This window comes from Macrotis lagotis, chromosome 6 (genome assembly GCF_037893015.1).
Source record: "Macrotis lagotis isolate mMagLag1 chromosome 6, bilby.v1.9.chrom.fasta, whole genome shotgun sequence".
Classification (NCBI taxonomy): domain Eukaryota; kingdom Metazoa; phylum Chordata; class Mammalia; order Peramelemorphia; family Peramelidae; genus Macrotis; species Macrotis lagotis.
Window position 1 is genome coordinate 206,311,495 of NC_133663.1, and position 13,261 is coordinate 206,324,755.

Sequence of the window (13,261 nt, forward strand, 5' to 3'; positions counted from 1 at the left end):
CAGCAATATTATTGATTCATATTTAATTATTTATTAATATTATTTTATGACTCAATATGTATGTTGTTTGCTACAATGGATAAACTAAATGAGCCTAACTGATGATCTTAGCTGGGGCTTATTTTAGTGTAGCACTTATATTATGAGCATCCTGAAAAATCATGGTAGAGTCTATTTTCCAGTTGTCATATTTTTTCAGGGAAATGTGGTAGAAAAGGGAAATAACAAGGAACTTAATAATATTGAAGTTATTTGTATTCCTGTTTGGGAAAATGATACTGTTAACTCATGCAAAACTCATTTATTAGGGCATTTAGGAGGAGATAGGACACAGGTGGGTGCTGAATATGAAGGGAAAATATTAAAAAGATGGTTCTAAGGGTGATAAAGGAATGTACTGGGAGGTATGTATTCCCAAAGAGATAAAAAACAGGATGGAAAAGGATATGCTTAAGGAAATTCTTAGCAGTTCTTTTCTGGAATTGGAATTTGAGGGGATAATCATCAGTTAAGGAATTGATGAACAAGTTGTGGTATGTGATTGTGTTGGAATGCTAGAAATGATGAGCAGGATGCTCTCAGTAAAACCTAGAAAGAATGGAAAGAGAAAGAGCTGATGGTGTTTGAATATTTTTCTTTTACTTAAAAAGTAAAACAACAACATTAGGTGATAATCAACTATGATGGACTTAGCTCCTTTGGGGAGTTCAGTGATCAAGAACAATTCTAAAAGACTTGTGATGGAAAATGCCATCCATATCCAGAGTAAAAAACTATGGAGTCTGATTGCATATCAAAGAATAATATTTTTACTTTTTAAAACTTGTTTTATGTTTTCCCCCTTCTTTTACAACTTGTACATGTATAATCTATAGTAAATTACTTGCTGTCATGGGGAGAGGGGAGGGAAGTAGGGAAGTAGAAAAATATGGAACTAAAAAGCTTACACAAAGATGAATGTTGCAAACTTTCTTTAGATGTTGTTGAAAAATAAAATAAATAACATTCAGAAAATAGTCATGTAATAATTAATTTATAGCTTTAATGTATTCCCAATAAAAATACCATTTACCCCTAATATGGATCACATCACAATGATAGTTACAAAGGAAATGACTAAAACTATCAATAGTTACTTTGAAAAACAAAGTTGAGGAAAGTGAACTTATTCTACCAGTTCTTAAAATGTTATAAAGCAGTTATCAAAACTGACTTCTACTGGACATGCCCCCCCCCCAAAAAAAAGAAAAGAAAAGAAAACTAGACTGGTATGATTGAATAGTAGTGCCTTTTCAAGAGGATGTTTTGAATTTGAAACCAGTTCATAATCCCCTTTGAAATTTGACATTTTGCTATTGTTTACCTCTTCTGAGATGACACTGTGATTTTCTCTTTCACCATAGTACCTTTCTATGGTTACTTTTTATTTGCTCATTTTGAAAATTGAACTTTATTCCTGGGACACAGGGATACAGTCCCAAGTTTTTTGTGCTGGGGGCTGCTGGTCTGGACCCTGACTTCTGCACTGGGATCTCAGGTCCTTGCAGCTTGCTTCCTGCATTAGGATATCCTTAATTCCAGTTTAGCCTGTTATACCAGTTTTCTGGGGTTTGAAGTTTGCCTTCCACACTGGGGTTGGAGCCCCCACAGCTAACCTGCTATCCTGCTGTCCTGCTATCCTGCTAAGCCTGGCCCTAGAAGTTTTAGCTCCTGAGCTGGGTTGTGCCTAAGGACCTCTAACTGGCTTCCCAGTTCCCCCCATAAGATGGGCTGCTACATGAGACAGGTATTTTCTGAAGTTCCTTCAAGATATCTTGAACTGAAAAGTTTCACTCTATATTTTTGTGGATTCTGTCACTTTATATCTGTTTAGAAGCTTCATTTAAAGTTGTTTCAAAGGGAGATTGGGAATAGCTCTGGGAGTTTCCTAGTTTCTAGTAGATGATTTCAAGTTCATACATCCTCCATAATCTTCAATACCATCTGCTGGCTGTGAAGGACAGTGTTTTAGAGGTAAGTGCTCATTTCAACAGTAGCTTTTAAAGTTTCAACATCTCCCTTGGTTTATAGAGAGCCTCTAAAGTAGAGAGGTTTTAAAAGAAAATGCCCAGATCTCTTAGAACCTATAGACAAAGTAGAAATGGAATTAATCCTTGGGTCACTTTCTAAAAGAAATCTTATAGTAATGATGGCAGAAATGGATGAGGCCACTAAAGGAAAAAGTTCAAAAAGTTCAAAATCAGAATTTTTTAATTACAGACCACAAATAGTTCACAGATTTAATTCACCTGGAGAGACAGCAAGTTACTTGAGGTTGGGCTGAATAACAAAGAATACTTGAGGGAAAGAGAGGAGAGGAAAACAGTGATAAGAAATGAGTGGACTTTGACCTGAGTCCAGCCTGGAGCTGGGTCCATGCTAGGAAAGAAGTAGTCTCTTTGAAAGAGAGAGAGAGAAAGAGAAGCTTAGATCAACATAGTTCCAGGGAAATAACTTAAGAGGAAAGAATGGAGAAGGAAATGGCAGGGAGCCCAAGAAAAGAAAAGCTTTGGTCCAGCCACATGAAGCTGGGCCCACAGTATTCCAGGGGTATAGGCCAGAGCAGGTAGTTCTAGCTCAGAGATAAAAAAAAATGCAGTAGCATGGAGGCAATCCAGAGAAGAAGAGATGTCCACCCCAGCAGATCTTTTCTTAAATGCATTTCCATGGTGGGTGGGACAAGGGTGGTGCTTGGGGAGTGGTTTAGCACCTGGCTCCAGGTATTCTCAAATGCATATGCCACAAGAGTGATCCCCAAGGAGTGACTAAGACATTGAGCATGGGTGGCATTCTGTTTAGTTGCCGTTCCTGTCCCAAAGGGCATGACTTTCAAATCCAATGTGGTAAAAGATTACATCATTTCCCTATACCCTGCTTCAATAGTGAAGCTTTCAGAAATAGTAGAGCTGAAACTTAGAGCTTCCAGGTTGAATGAAAAAAAAAAGAATTACTACAAATAATTAAGAAGAAATTCAAATACCAAGTAGTGAGGATCATACGTGATGGCACCACTATAAATGAATAGAGAATTATCATATTCCAAAAGATAAGAGATGTAGGCTTAAACCAAGAAATTAACCAACAAAATTAACTATAAACCTGCAGAGGAGGGAAGGGACCATGAGTAGAAGGGAGGAAAAGGAGCTTTAATGAAACAGAGACCCTCCAAATATTATTGATTGGGGGGTAGGGAGAGAACTAGGTAAAAAATTTTTACATGCAAATATAGACGACAAGAGAAACATTTAAAAAGATAACTGTGAATGAACAACCATTGGAGACGAAATGAACTATATACATTCTATATACATAGTTCATCTATCCCCTTAGGACTCTATAGTCAACTATGATCAGATTTCTTGTTGTTCACTAGTATCTGATTCTTCAGAACCTTAGTTGGGATTTTCCTGGCAAATATACTAAATAGGTTTGCCATTTCTTTCTCCAATTCATTTTACAGATGAGGAAACTGAGGCAAGCAGGATTACCCACGGTCAGAAGTTAGTTTTGAACTCATGAAAATGAATCAGTAGGTTTTAAACCAAATGCTTTATTTATTGCACCACCTATCTGCCCTCACAAGGGCTCAGAGAAGAAGTCTTATCAGAAAACCTAGGAATGGTTCTGTTATATTTTGATGATCTTAAAAGAAGAATCACAAGGAAATAGAAGAATACACTTGGTGTGAGAGGGTGATAATAGAGGAAGGATAGAGGAAATAATCTCATATAATTGAGTTGCACAAGATGAAATATATATAAACAAGAAGAGGGACTAGAAGGAGCAAGCAATCCTTGAACCTTACTCATATCTAAATTGGTCAAAAAGGGAAAGAAAACACACACATAAAGTATAGAAATACATTTCACTTAACAATACAAGGGAAATGGGGAATAGGAAAGGAGAGGATAAGAGAGTAAATTAAGGGAAAAATTAGTCTTAAGTGAAATAAACTAATTGGTTGGGGGTGATGAACTAGAAGACCATTCATTATAGAACTAGAAATACTAACTAGAATAAAAAAAGTCAAGAAAAATAAATTGAGAGAATTGAAAGAAAAGGAAACAAAATAATCACTTTTTGCAAATGATATGGTTTGCTCAGAGAACTATCAAGTCAATGAAAAAAAAAGAATAATTTTAGAAATATAACAGGATAAAATAAATCTGAGAAAAATGATAACTCATATCCAATACTTGGGGAAATTCAGAGCTCTCACCTTTCAAAGTCCTGTTTTTAAGTTCGTTCTCATGAAAGACAATCATTAGTAATAAGATTGAATTAATTCGCAATCTTGGTCAGACCACCTGAACCTTACAAAGAATTTAATCTAAAGTGGGGAAGCCTATTTGTTCTATTCAGACTTGAGTGGAGACAAATCCTTTCATCTAGATAGCATAAAGCTGGGGATGGTCTGAGTAAAGGATAGTTTTTCTGTCCAAGGGTGACCTGATGTCACTCTCTCAATAAACACCTGCTCTTCCAAGAGTATATCAACTGTGAAAACTGCCATGATTGTTTTTGGTGTAATAGAAAAAGCCAAATGATCCTCCTTTTATTGTAACCTTCTTGCCTTATTATTAATAAAATGATTGTTACCCAGAAATTATTATCTCTTAAAACTTTTTAATCATCACAACTCAATAAAGTTATTGGCATTTCTTTTTATTTCCAATAAAATCTAGCAGGAATCGATTAAAAGAGAAATTCCATTTAAAATAAATGCAAAGGGGCATCTAGGTTGCACATCAGATAGAGCACTGATCTTGGAGTCAGAAGTACCTGAGTTCAAATCCGGCCTCAGAAACTTAATAATTACCTAGCCATTTGGCCTTGGGCAAGCCACTTAACCCCATTGCCTTGAAAAATCTAAAAAAAACAAAAATAACAAAAATAAAATAAAATAAATGCAAAAATGATAAAATTCTTAGGGAATCTACCTGTCTAGATATACAAAGGAACTATATGAATATAAAGAATGTGAATTTCTTTACATGAATATAGATCTAAATAAATGAAGAAGTAATTATCATGAATAGACTATGCTGTTATAATAAAATGACAATACCAATTAAATTAACTTACTTATTCACTATCATACTAACTGCACTAGGGAAGCTAGGTGCAGTAGATAGAGTGCCAATCCTGGAGTCAACAGGACATGAGTTCAAATCCATCCTTAGACATTTACTGTGTGACCTTAGGCAAGTTACTTAATCCTGATTGACTCACATCCAGGTCCATCTCCAGTCATCCTGCTTCATATCTGGCCACTGGATCCAAATGACTCAAGAGGAGAAAGTGAGGTAGTGACTTTGCACAGTCCCTCCCCCTCCCTACCCTCCCACCAAATACCATTCACGTGCATATCATAGCATTACCTCCCTGATGTCATAGTCTTTGGGGGGGGGGGGGAAGATAAACAACAATAACTGAATTTCAAACAAAATTCATCTGGAGGAATAAAATGTCAAGAATTCTAGGAAAAATTATTCAAAAAGTGGGATGGAAGGGTTATATACTATACCCAAAAAAACCCAAATAATAATCATGAAAACAATTTATCGCCAGTTAAGAAATAAAGAACCAGCTATGTGGCAGTGTGGATAGTGTGCTCGACCTGAAGTCATCCTTCCAAGTTCAAATCTGACCTATGACACTGGTTAGTTGTGTAATTCTAGAAAAGCTATTAGGTCACATAGATAAGTAAATTATCCAAGGTCAAATTTGAACTTAGGTCCTCCTGATTCTCCAGGGCTGGTGCTCTATCCTTTGCACTACCTAACTGCCCCTGCTGGTTATATATTTCTGAGAATAGTTTTGTTCATCTTGGAAAAGATCAACTAGAGATCAGGATCCAAAGTAGTATCGAATTTTTTGATTGTCACATGTCTTGATTTATAATCATCTTAATACTATCCATTCTACTTGGCTACTCTTGTGACTGCTACTGTACAAAGTTATTCTAATAACCGTTTGCCTCATTTTCTTCAACAGTAAAATGAGCTGAAGAAGGAAATAGCAAAATGGTCTTTGGTAAGAAAACCTCATATGGGGTCATAGTCAGACTTAAAAGCAACAAATTAACAAGAAGAAATAAAAAGGTTAATCAGTGGTACAGACTAAACTATATAACCCTGGAACTAACCTGACTTTAACAAGTCACCTTTACCTTTGTCTTGCCTGGATCCTTACCTTTGTTCTACCTCCAATGATATGAATCCTTAATTCCCATTTATATGTCATCTCCTATTATAATGTCAGCTCCTGGGACCAAAGACTCTTACTTGTTTGTAGCTGTATACCCAGGATTTCATGTAGTACATGACATACCCCACAAGAAAGAAGGGGAAGAAAAGGAATTAACTTTGATTAAGCCCCCACAATGAGACAGGCACTATAGGAAGTACTTTATAAATATGATCTCATTTCAATCTTCAAAATTATCTGAGATAAGTGTTGTTATTATCCTCATTTTATCATTGAAAAATTGAGGCAGACAGAGGTTCAGTGACTTGCTCAGGGTCACACAACTAGTAAAATTTAAACTTATATCTTCCTGACTCAAGGTCTATCACTTAACCCATTTTACCTAGCTCTAGAAAGATTATATAAAATTCAAAAATTTGTGCATAAGCAAAGGCAAGTCAGCTACAATGAGAAGAGAAATAAGTGAAGGGGGGTGGGGAAAGGAGATATCTTTATATCCAGTTTCTCTTATAAGAAAATGTAGAAAATATGTAGGGAAGTCATTCAAATTGATTTGAAGAATAAAAGTAATTTCCCAATTAATAGATTGTGCCAAAGGACATATGTGTATAGTCAGTTCTTAGAGAAAGAAATCCAAGGTATCAATAATCATATTAAAAATTCATTAAATAACTAATACTTAGAAAGATGAAAATTAAAACAACTCTAATATTCTACTTTACACTTCTCATATTGGCAAAATTTACCCAAAAAGAGAAAACGACAAATGTTGAAAGGGCTATAGGAAAATGTTTTGGGGAGGTATGACTGGAAACCAATTTGAAACTATGCTAAAAAACACTATTCAATTATGCATATTCCTTGACCTAATGCAGCCATTTACTATTCTATACTCCAAAATGAAACCAAAGGGAAAGGGGGGTAAAGTTTACTGTAGTTTGCAAAAGCAAAGAATTTGAAGCTGAAAGGAAATTGGAGAATGACTAAACAAATCATGGTATATGAAAGTGATGGGACATTATTATGCAGTAAGAAATGAGAAGAGGGATAGTTTCAGAGAAACCTGCAAGACTTGTATGAATTAATACCTAGTAAAATGAGCAGAATCAGGAGAAAAATTCATGCAACAACAACAATATTGTAAAAATAATCAACTTTGAAAGCAACAATTTTAGAGCACTACTTCAAAGAACTTACCTTGTGATGGATTCAGAGTGCAGACAGATAATTTTTTTTGACATGACCAATATGGAAATTTGTGGTGTATTTTTCTTGCTTTTTCCATGGCAAATAAGCAAGGAAAAGGGTAGAGTAACAAAACATACCTTAATTTGTAAATAATGTTATGAAAAAAAATCAAATCTTCAAAATAAGTTTAGTAGCATTATTTGTAATTGTGAAAAACATAAAACAAGCAAATGTTCATTAATTGGGACTAGTCTGAAAAAAAATCATTCAATAAACATTATATACCAGGTATGACTAAGTGCTAGGGATACCAAAAAAAAAAGACAAAAGACAGTCCCTAACTTCAAGCAGATCACAAACTAATGAGGAAGACAACCTATAAACAAAAAATATATAAGTAACGTATATGAACAATAAATAGGAATTATTAATAGGGAAAAGGCACTAGAATTGAGGAATTGGGAAAGACTTCAAAATGCATATAGAAAGACAGACATTATTAAACCATGTGAAGCAGTACAAATAAAAAATGCAAAACCAAAAGATCAACATAAAGGAAAAAATAATCACAGATATAGCTTTGAATAGATAAGCAAATAAAGTAGACAGAGATACCAAAAGGTATAATAAATGATCAAATTGTTTTAGATAGCTCTATATAAAAAATACTTTTAGCAGTGTTCAAGTGCTTAAAAATATACATTTAATTATTTTGTTTAATATCAAGTTGTTAATAAATTTTCTACTTTTAAAAAATTTTAAGTCCCAAAGTTGATTCCTAGTTTTCAGTTGATTCAATTTTTCAGTGTGCTGCTAAAGGGGAAAAAAATCTACTTTCTAAAAGCCAAAGTAACCCATAATATACCAGAAAATACACATTCAAATATAAATACACTCATAGGGAGCTTCCCATAGGCATTATTATTGTTATTACTACATTCGCCACAAATCATTGATAGGCAAAGTCCCTAGCATATAGTTTTAGATTTTTGCCCGGACCACTGATAAATGACATGACTTCTTGTAAACATATAAAGCACTTGGCACAATTCTTATACACAGTAGGAATTTCATAATTGTCCCTTTCCCCTTTTTTTCTTTATGTATACTTATAGTATTCATAAGAGTTAGGATTAAATTGACTCTAAGGCTGGTCCTATACCCACTATGCTTACATGATCAAGTGCCTACTCTCTCACATTGATATATGTGTATATATATAATATATGTATGTTTGAACACATTTACAGATTGGTATTTATACATGGGTGTGTGATTTTAAAAGTGTGTCCATTTAGCTCAGATTCATGATATCTATCATCTGAAAATGGGATTTTCACATCAATATTATAGGTCTTGTTTTCAAATAATGAAGTATGCTAACCACCTATCTATGGAAAGGTGTGGAGTTAAAATGCATAATAAGACAGACATTTTTGAAAATATCCTGCAAAGGAATATGTTTTGCTTACCTATGCATATTTTCCACAAGGAATTTGTTTATCTTAGTTTTACTTAATGGCTGGAGGATAAAGAAATTAGGAAAAGGAGAGAAACATAATGAAATTTGAAACATTCTAGACTCAGGAGAAAACACAAGGAAGGCAGAAAGAATCACAAAAAGGACAGTTTTGAATGTTTTGTGTTGAATTTATTATATATTGAAAAAGAAAACTAAGCTGTATATGATAGATTTGCAGTTTCATGTACAATCCTCTTTTTTATATTTTACTATGTACAAGAAATGCTCATTTTATTTGGTATTGTTAAGGTCAGATTAAAATATTGAAAATAAAAATGACTATTTTTCATGCAGAGAACAATTGATTACTGATAAAGGATTCATATCATATCAAAATCAATTGTCTACAAATAGATTACAAACTAGTTAGAGAAAGGTTAAACTAAACAGCAAAGGTAAGGTGATAATACTGGGACAATTATAGCACCTCCAATTTGATGAGTTCGAATGAGTGCTCTATGAGAAAAATACTTAAATGAAAAATAGAACTAGGCTTTAGAAAAAGCTAATAAACTTGGTTTAAGACATGCTGAGTTTGAGATTCTGGTGGGATATCCAAATAAATATGCCACATAATCAATGGAGAATAAAACATTGGTGCTTTGGAGAGATCTCAGTGCTAGGGATGTGCCTCCAAAAATATATGAAGTTTCTTAGAAGTGTGTCCCCTATATTCAGTTCAGTATCAAGCTCTGTATAAGCCCTTATTCTCTTCAAGCAAAGCATTAGAAATGGAAAAATGAAAAAATTACATTCGTTTTGTCTTTACAGAATTTACCAACCACCAATAAAATGTATCATAGACTGATGGGTGCCATAGGATTTAGAGCTTCCAAGAAGGTGCCATAAAAATAAACCACTCACTTAAAAAATGAGGATACTTGGGTACCCAAATAAAATCTACTTCAAAAACTTCCAAGAGCTCTGTAATCAGAAGTTTTGATACTGAATTGCAGGTGCTGGTAAAAAATTATATTGCAAGATCTAGACACTTAAGTCAAAAATCTAAGGAAGAGTACTTTGTGAAAGTGGAAGACTTGCCCCTTTTAGTGGACCGTTTATTCTGAGGCAGATCTAATGAAGACAATGGCAAAAGAGGAACAAAATAACCATTTATCTGAGGAAATATTAGCAGTGACTTACACTGAACAATTGACTAGGGACCCTCAGACCCACAAAGAACCTGAAACTGTTACAGATTGAATTATTTGAGAGATGTTTAACTGACTGCCTTTTTCTTCTCCTCCACCTATGCATATCTTACCTGGGCACTAAATAAAATTATTTCATTGAGATATTATAATCTAGGAAAAATTTATATGAGAGTTTTGTATAGAGATGGAAAAATTTAAGATTATAGATTTAAATCTGGAGGAGACCCAGAGGAAGTTATTTAGTCCAACCTCCTTCAGATAAAGGAATCATTGAAGAGAAAATTTTAAAAAATGAAGAGGAAGATGATAAATAACTGAGACCTGAAAGGGAAAATGAATGAATGAGTGAATGAGTGAGTGAAAAAGCATTAAGTGTTTATGTCCCAAATACAGTAATAAACTCTATAAATACAAATTCTACAAGAGATATAATCCCTACCATCAAGAAGTTTATATTCTAACAAGGGAAGCCAACACAGAGAGAAAGAGTCTGGGTCTAGAGCATCATAAAAATTGATATAGGTTAGTCAACTGACATGCCCTTTCAAGGTGCATGTTATTATTTATGTGATTAGCGTTCCCACAAGAAGTCATAAAATGTGGAACTGGAAAGAGGGAGAGAAGAAAGGGAAAGCATCTAGGCAGTTGTCAAAATGTCTTGAAAGGTTAAGTATATGGAATGGAAAGATAAAGCATTGTCTGGAATCTGGGGATAACAAGATATATTTGACTAATGGAACTAGTTTATACTGTTTACTGTATCTTTTATGTATCTATTTGTATCAATTGTGTAAGGGGATGATCAATAAAAGCCTTCCAAGAACTCTGTGAGATAGAGAAGGTAATTACATAAACTTTCAAGGGGAGGAAAGTAATTGTTTATATTATCTGGGATCTAATTAACTGTAGTAAAATGCAATGCTCAACTTTCTCAGGAGTAACAGTTCTAGAAAAGAGCACAAAAGTTAAAACCATGAATACCGATACAGTGAACCTAGAGCAATAGGGTGTTGAGTTTTCAAAACCACAAAAACCCGTAATCTATCACCAGAGATTGCTGAAAATATACTCTTCTGCATGTAATTCTTTATAACAAGACATTAATTCTGATCATATACTCATAGTAACCATGAAATAACCCATATAATGTAGTACATAAAATAAAATTGATAAGCAAAATGTTTTTATCACTAGTAATTTCCTAGAATTGTGACCTTTTGAATTCTCAAAAAAATTTCAGATAGTATTTATTCACTTTTCATTACACATGAAATCTATAGTACCATAAATTATTACATTTTTTCATCTGAATCTTTCTTTCACTTTGTCAGATGACTATGTGGGAGCATTGTACTGTAAACTTCTCTATCTTGACTGTCCTCTGACAACATTAGTCACTCTTAGTGGAAGACATGAGATTCCAACATTACCTTAGAGCCCAAAGGACTTATATCATGATTTGGGGGGTATAAATGCAATACAAAACTTGAACTTTAAAGATAAACAATGAAAATATGCAATGAAGGTTATAAATAGCACTTTACTTGCCAACAGGTGAGCAAACAAGACCAATGAAGTGCTTTCTAGGATACCTGCTACTTCACAGCAGTACAATGCACTCATTGTGCTGCTCAATATTTTTTCTCTATTGCCTATAGCCGTAAATGTTCCTGGATGCCAAGGAAAATATGAAAATAAAACTACTAATAAAATCACAGAAATGTTTGAAGTCAGGGAAGTTAAATAGATGAATGTTGAGTATTGGCTGTATAAGATCCAAGCTTACTGATTCATAGTGTTCTTTTCACTGGGCAGTCCTATGCTTTGGAGAATTACAGAGTCAGAGTTAAAAAGTTAAGGTGTTGGTCAATTAGTTTAAACTAGAGTAAGTTAAGTGGGATCATGCATTCATTCTACTGAACCAGAAAAGTCTATTACCACCATTGTTCAGTTGTTCAGTCATGTCCAATTCTTTGAGATTCCATTGGGAGTTTTCTTAGAAAAGACACTGGTCATCTCCTCCATTTCCTTCTCCATATCATTTTAAAGATGAGAAAACTACAGCAAATAGGATTAAGTTACTTGCGTAGGGTCACAGTGCTAATACAAATTTGAATTCAGGTCTTCCAAGCCCAACATTCTATCCATTGAGCCATCTAACTTTCTTCCATAGCCACCACAGAATACTACTATTGGTAGTTGAATTTAGCAACCTTTTTATTGTGTAATCTTTATAAATTTCCTTTGGAATAATAAGAAGACTTGATATCTGATCTTGTGGCATTTCCAGACTTTAAAAAAGCAAACAAAACTCAGCATGCCTGATTCCCATTTCTTTAAGACAAATTCAGTTAGTTTGGGAGAATACTCCTCCAAGGATAGGGAGGGAATAGAGGGTGATGGGTGAGGAAAATTCTATTTGTGGTATTTAATATTCCTTTTGTAAGCCTTAAAAATCATCTAATCATTCTCCATAAAAACTAAACCAAGCCAACATTTATTCCCTCTCTTTTTATATTAAATTTCTTCTAAATCAGGACAAAGCAAAATCATAAGATATGAATTTCTCTTCTTTTATATTTTTGCAAGGCAATGGTGTTAAGTGACTTACCCAAGGTCACACAGCTAAGTAAATATTGTCTGAGGTCAGATTTGAACTCAGGTCCTCCTGATTCTCCAGGGCTGGTGCTCTACCCACTGCACTATCTAACTTCCCCTTGCTGTTTATCTATTTCTGAGAATAGTTTTCTCATCTGGGAAAAGACCAACTAGAGATCAGGATCCAAAGTAGTATCTAGTTTTTTGATTGTCATATGTCTTGATTTATAATCATCTTATCACCATCCATTCTACTTTGCTACCCTTGTGACTACTACTGTACAAAGTTATCCTAATAACTTTCAGGCTCTAGTGACAGAATTAAGAGTTCAGTCTTTAGCTGGATCCTGCCCAGTAGTAAAAACTGTCACTGAATTTTCTCCAATAGTCAAGTACATGAAAACAATTTCATCTGCTTCAGTGATCAAATACCCAATCACTGGAATGGATTATAGCTATGTTTTAATGATTATTTTAATAGCTTGTTAAACTATTAAAGTTGAAAACTGCACTAAGACTTTTTGGGTAACCTGTATAATAATATTCTTAT